This window comes from Pollicipes pollicipes, unplaced genomic scaffold (assembly GCF_011947565.3).
Source record: "Pollicipes pollicipes isolate AB1234 unplaced genomic scaffold, Ppol_2.1 Scaffold_7231;HRSCAF=8579_pilon_pilon_pilon, whole genome shotgun sequence".
NCBI classification, from domain to species: Eukaryota; Metazoa; Arthropoda; class Thecostraca; order Pollicipedomorpha; family Pollicipedidae; genus Pollicipes; species Pollicipes pollicipes.
Window position 1 is genome coordinate 9,587,265 of NW_023597034.1, and position 6,959 is coordinate 9,594,223.

Genomic DNA, 6,959 nt, shown 5'->3' on the forward strand with positions numbered 1-6,959 from the left:
GGAGAGAGAGAGGAGAGGAGGAGAAGGAGAGAGAGAGAGAGGAGAGAGAGAGAGAGATATATAATATATATATATATATATATATATTATATGTGTGTGTATGTGTGTGTGGTGTGTGTGTGTGTGGTGTGTATCTCGTGAAATATATTATGTATCGTTTCAACTAAAAACTATGGTGATATCTCACTCAATCTGAATTTGTGTAGGGACAACAACAGGGTTGTCTAAGAGGAACATTTGAGTTGGCGGAAGCAACACAATGAGAAGACATTAACGTGAGGCATGTGAAACCATAGCAGGGCCAGATGCGCTAGTCTTCATTTTCCTCAATAGGGTAGAAAAACATTGGAAGCAGTTGCCTAATTAAACTTAGTAATAGCACACAGCATTGTTACAAAAGCACAGAGAAGTGCTTAATAGGGAGGAGAACGGCTTTTAGGCATTCCAGAAACACAAAGGAAAACATTAAATAAGACGTATTAAACATGTGATCACTCGAGATCGAACACTATATATATATATATATATATATATATATACATATAAAGAACCTTGATCAGTGGGGTGAAATTTGGGGAGATTGGAAGACAAACGTGATTTCTCTTTTTTAAAATTATTTCTGGGCACCTGCTCCTGCGCCAACTCACCCCCCCGACCTAGAGCGAGCCTAATGGGTATTGATGCTATAGAGTACACCCGGCTGCTGCGAAAACCACCCAGCGCCACTGTTTCGCATTCTTGGGTCATCACACGCCTTCGCGCGCGCGAGTCCTATCATCAGTGTGAGAACGGGTATCAGGGTTGAAAAAAACTTCTGATTTGCCGGATACGCCTGGCGGCAAAAACGGACAATTTTGCGAGCCAACTCTTGGCGAAAGTGCGAAAATGAAACCAAATTACGACAGGTCAGACCATGTAACGACAGACCATCCCATTAGACGAAACTTGGAGCTTAGTATTTGTCTGTACTCGCTAACACTGGCCGCGTGGGCATGTGTCTAGCACATGTCGAAACGTCGATGTTTCGCTGCATAGGCAAGTTGAGCCACAAGATTTTGCCAAACATGGTAGCTTTAATTAGGATAGTTTTTAGCAGGTGACAGAAATATACTACACACTATACTATATCAGTGCTGACGTTACATATCAGCGGTGACACAGTGTTTTTCCAACGCCCGGCGGATCAGTGCTTTTCACAGACTTTTTAGCCAAGTTCCACTTCACATATCAACAGTAAAAAGTACAAAATTAATAACTAGGCTTGTTATCGTTCGTAAGAATCGTGACTGGCCACAGCATCTTGAGACGAACGTGATAAGCTTGCTACTAGTTTGCTATAAGGGGGTGCCGGTACTGTAGTGGTTAACGCATCTGCGTTAACCACCGCGCGTCTGGGAAACCAGAGGTACGGGGTTCGATTCCCCGCGGTGCCCGCCCTTCCTGCCAGGGTGAGAGGCAGGCGACGCCATATAGCCTCAGCAGCTGAGTGCGTCGTAAAGCCCCAATAACACAGACGATCAGTTTGCTACGCTGCGTTTTACAGCGTCGTACCACTTGAGACGGATGACCCCGAATGCTCGCCACGCGGTAATGAGTTGGGTTCGGTGCAAGGCTGTAGACAGCCGTTGGTTATGTTCGTGTCCTGAGAAGCTCACTGGCTTAGAGGACGTAGCAGGCATTTCATTTGTCTTTGTTTTTGTGATGTATCACATTTACAACTATACTGCAGCGGTTTCCAAAAGATTTAAATCCAGGTGACAATTAAAACGGTCGCAAATTTCGTCGGTGGCAGAAAAAAACACTTTTTCATCCCTGAAGGAAATGTTTATTCAAGGTACCGTTTGCCTACATGTGATGGCTGCAGCTGCCCAATTGCAACATCCTTTTTCCGCGCGGTACAATAAACTGTCACGGCCCGGCCCGGCCGACGGGTCACCAAGTCCACATTCTCCCTCGCACACACATAACCCGAACGAGGTCTGTATTCCACTGCCCGCCACACCCACATTCCCGCTGACATCGGCGGCCGCAAACACCTCGAGCCATTCCTGCCGCGCACTGTACAGAGGCGGATCCAGGGCGATGCAGGGTGTGACAGAGGCGGATCCAAGGCGATGCAAGGCATGATAGAGGCGGATCCAAAGGTGATGCAGGCGTGACAGAGGCGAATCCAAGGTGCAGGGCGTGACAGAGGTTGATCCAGGGCGATGCAGGGTGTGACAGAGGCGGATCCAAGGCAGTGCAAGGCATCACAGAGGCGGATCCAAGGCGATGTAGGGCGTGACAGAGGCGGATCCAGGGCGACGCAAGGTGACATTTTCCCTTCTCACAAAACTAAAATTGATTCCACGTAACAAGCAACGAAAATATAAATTCGTCATTCACTAGTATGTCTACCATCCCCGTTAACGTGTTGCTCGAACGCGAGTTAAGTATATGGACCAGGTTCAGACATTATACACGGCGTTCAATGACAAGTTTTTGTGGCATTCCTTACATGTGTACGACGAACAGGACCCCTCCCATCCAGAGCCGAGAGCGGCCCATGCAACACAAAAGTAACAAATGGTCCAACCCACGGGCTATCCATTTTTGTCCTTAATATCAGAGTTACGGTACCAGGCTCGATCACCCTGATCCCAGCCTCCGTTCTATAACCCTACGTCGCTTATTGTACTGCGTTTTGTACTTTCTCATGCTCTCTGTCTCCTTCCTTTTGAGCCTCCTGTAAGGTCGCCGAGAGAATTCGAAACTTCTCATGGACGAATTCCTATTTGTACAAACTCACTGGGCCTCCTACTAGCTGTGAGAATGAGGCTGCTTGGAGACGAAGAGATAATCAAGAATGAGGGTGTACCCATGGTGCTGCACTGCCCTCATTATTCAAGGAAACGGGTTATACATGGAAAACGCTGTTCCCAGTCCTGATCCCTGAGACTTGAGCACGGGGCGAGGGCCGTCGCTAACGTCCAAGTGTTTTCTTTCAACTTAAGCCGCAGGCCTCGCGATGATAGCCGACACTGAACTGTGCTCGAACCCAAATGCTCCGCCTCATACCTGAACGCCCGAGTTTTTGAGGAGATTTGACCCCGCGTCACTCTCCCTAATTCGGGCGGCCCAAACGTCAAAAAGTGATGCTCTTACCTGTTCATGATGCCGTCAGACGACCCAAAATCAAGCGGATACACGCCAAGAAACAAATCCCCACAGGTAAGCAGGTGACATGCTCGTCACCGACCTCAGGGACATGCTAGTAATGCTGTGACGAGGATTCTTCTCCGGATAGCTGGCCTCCGGGGGAAGAAAGTGGTGAATTCTGCAGCCTGGTGCTCTTTCTTTGATGCACCGTTTGCAGCTCCGACAAAGTCCTCCACAATTCTCCCTTCAGCCCTGGGTACCAAGCATACCGTTTCAACTGCTTATGCAGTTTAACCCCGCCTCCGTGAGCGTGATGGAATGTATCATCGTGGCTGAAAAGGAGCCTCAAAACGCCTAGCAGCGGACCGCACAGTGAAATCAACACCTATCGACTGAGCCCTTTGGAGAATAATCTCGTTCCTCATGCAAAACCGATTGGGCTGCTCTCGTTTCAGAGATGGAAAAACGAAGCGCGGGCATCGTGCATGGCTATTGTAATGGGCAATCGTTCTATAATTCCTGTCATGTTTCTGGTGCTACACAAGGGAATCCAGCTGGAGAGAAAGCTGCACGAGAAAATCTGCAACTGCCAAATTAACCTCTGGAGCCCCTCTGAATTCGGGCCGTGTGCACTGTCCTCTGGCTGTGCAAGTGAAACGTCTGTCTGATCGCCTGTGCCAGTCAACACAGACTGTCGTTGATTTTGGGATCTATACCCGTCGTCGCTTTCTGGCTAAGCATTACGGGCGCCGGCATCTACATCATGGCCGCTTCCACCGGGCACCACGGCCGCCGACCTCGCCCCCCGGGACTGTCGGCTGCACACGTTTCCCAAATGCCCCGCCAGGGGCGCCAGCATTGGCCGGGGTGCCGGGCACGGCCCAGTCTGGCAGCGGGGCATGCTGTCCAAGTCACAGGCTTCGTGCAGGCAGAACAGCTAGGCCACATGTTGCATCTGTGTGGCTGGTTTCATATGTGCCATAGGAGGAGTAACGGGATCGACTAACGGACACCATCCAGCGTGTCAGCCTCGGGTTGATGTGATACCGATTGTGCAAAATTTTAAGAGGGCTTTACAGTCGCAAACCCATGTAAACGAGACATCCTCTAAATAGTTCTGGTCCTTTAAAGTCTGAATGAAGCTACATACTTCTAGCCCAAAAATAGTCCACTTTCTCTAAACCCGGCTACGTCTGCTACCGTTATAAGGAATGTTGCGCTCCTCCCCGTCCCGCGTTTCAGACATATTTGGCCCGACCATTGTAACTACTAACTGTATATAACATTTGAGACAAGTTGGCCCGACCCCTTGAAACTACTAACTGTATATGACATTTGAGACAAATTTGGCCCGACCCTTGAAACTACTAACTGTATAACATTGAGACAAATTTGGCCCGACCCCTTGAACAATGAACTGTATATAACATTTGAGACAAATTTGGCCCGACCCTTTGGAACTGCTAACTGTATATAACATTTGAGACAAATTTGGCCCGACCTTTGGAACTGCTAACTGTATATAACATTGAAACAAATTTGGCCCGACCTTGGAAACTAAACTGTAATAAACATTTGAACAAATTTGGCCGACCCCTTGAACTACTAACTGTATATAACATTTGAAACAAATTTGGCCCACCCCTTGAAACTACTAACTGATATAACATTTGGACAAATTTGGCCCGACCCCTTGGAACTACTAACTGTATAAACATTTGGGACAAATTTGGCCCGACCCCTTGGAACTTTTAACTGTGTATATCATGAATGGACAATCTCTGTACGGAAAGCTAAGAATGTGGTGGCCATCATCTCCATACGAGGTGGAAAAACAATGGTCCAGTTCCTCGTTACAGATGAATATATCGGAGTTGCACAAAGTGGCCAAGGCGTCTGAAAAACAATACTGAAAGACTGGACAGATTAACGGAACCATGAAAGAAGCCAAACACTTTCTTCGCTTCTTTCACGTACATAGGCGGCTTCAGGTCAGCCATTATCTGAATACGATTTGGATCAATAGAAACCTAATCAGGAGCGATCTGATCAGCAAGGTATTCCAATTTCTTAAGAAACTACACTTATCCGTGGCGAGCTTGAGCCCTGCGCCGCGGAGTCTCTCCAGAATCATGTGCAAAAGCTGGTAGTATTGTTCAGTATGATGACTGCATGCATTCCATGGACATTCGCCGAGGGTAAAATGTTTTTCCGGCGGGTAAAATGCACACATTTTACTCGACTCTTCCGAAAGCTGTAAATTCCAAAACGCATACTTACTGTGAAGTGTTGAAGCGACCTTTCACCCATGCACAAAGAAAACATAAACTCATCAATCGTGGGGAAGACAAATTGTTTCGGAACGAGAAGATTATTCAACGACCTCATGTCCTGCACAATCCGATACGGATAAGACTCCTTCGGAATCAACGTGATGGGAGAGATCCAATCGGGGGTTCCTCTTTTTCGAGGGCACCACCCGTCTACAGATCATCATGCTGCAACCTCAGTTGATCTTCATGGGCCCATGGAATTGGTTATGGCTGTATGAACTGAGGATCGGCTCTCTCCTGCAGCTCCAAGCTAATATCTCCGCCGTTATACCGGCCTATGTCTACATAACCGCGGGAAAACACCTCCTGAAATGAGCAGATCAACGCCGCCAACTTATCTCTCTGAGAACCAGTGGTGGGGAGCCAACCACAAACCCTGATAACACCTCATGAGCGGTTTTTCCAACATACCGGCCGTCGTCGGCGGACACCGTGTTCACTTCTGCTGTGATGTCATCGACGATTCCCCCAGCTGGCTTGGGCTGGTGCGTCTCAACATACTCAATCCGCTCTGCACAGCCAGTGACGCTTCGCCTGCGCATGGTGGTCGGGCGATCAGGTCGGTTGCGAATGTACGCTGCGATCTCTGTCGACGTAAACGCCGCTATAAGAGAGTCTATATTTCAACTTCGCTTGAGCGTTGTCCCCCGAACAAATACTCGCCCTCACGCGACAAAGGCTGGCCAACCTTGACCGCCAACCACACAGCTGACTGCGGAGGACAGACGCAGCCCTCGTGAGTCGCAGCTTTCACTTAACACTAGAATTCACAAAACAATTTAACACGGCGTTGTTTTCCGAAAGAAAATCCCACCCCAAAACTACATCGCGCAAGTGGTTATGTACCACAATAAACTCGGCTACAGTTGTCTCTCCTTTCGTCCCTACAGTCTTTATGTTGAGGGAACAGATAACCAACGCGTCTAAATGATGACCTGGCGCTGACAACAACCCGGCAGGCGGCTTGAACTGGACGTTAGGAGCTACACCTAAACGCGGCTACACCAAAGAACTACACCAAAGATACGGCTATCAATAAGGCAGACTTGACTACCACTGTCCAGAAACGCATCCCTTACCAAAACGCATGCGACTTAGGGAGCGTTTTCACTCCCTTGCCAGCCTGCCCGACTGCCCGTTTGGGCAGCGCCTCTTCAAGTGTCCGGAGCCCAGCAGGATCAGCACTGAGGCTCCCATCGACGTTCCCCTATGGGTGTAGGAGGCTGTCCACCGTCGCCATCTGAAGACGAGCCTGAGGCTCCCATCGACGTTCTGCTATGGGTGTAGGAGGCCGTCCACCGTCGCCATCTGAAGACGAGCCTGAGGCTCCCATCGACGTTCTCCTATGGGTGTAGGACGCTGTCCACCGTCGCCATCTGAAGACGCGCTGTCGCCGTCACAGGGCGCGCGCTGCCGCCGACCCGGCGGATAAGGACGGCGCGCGCCACCATCTGATGAGCACGTGAAGCGATGATTGGCAGGGCTTCC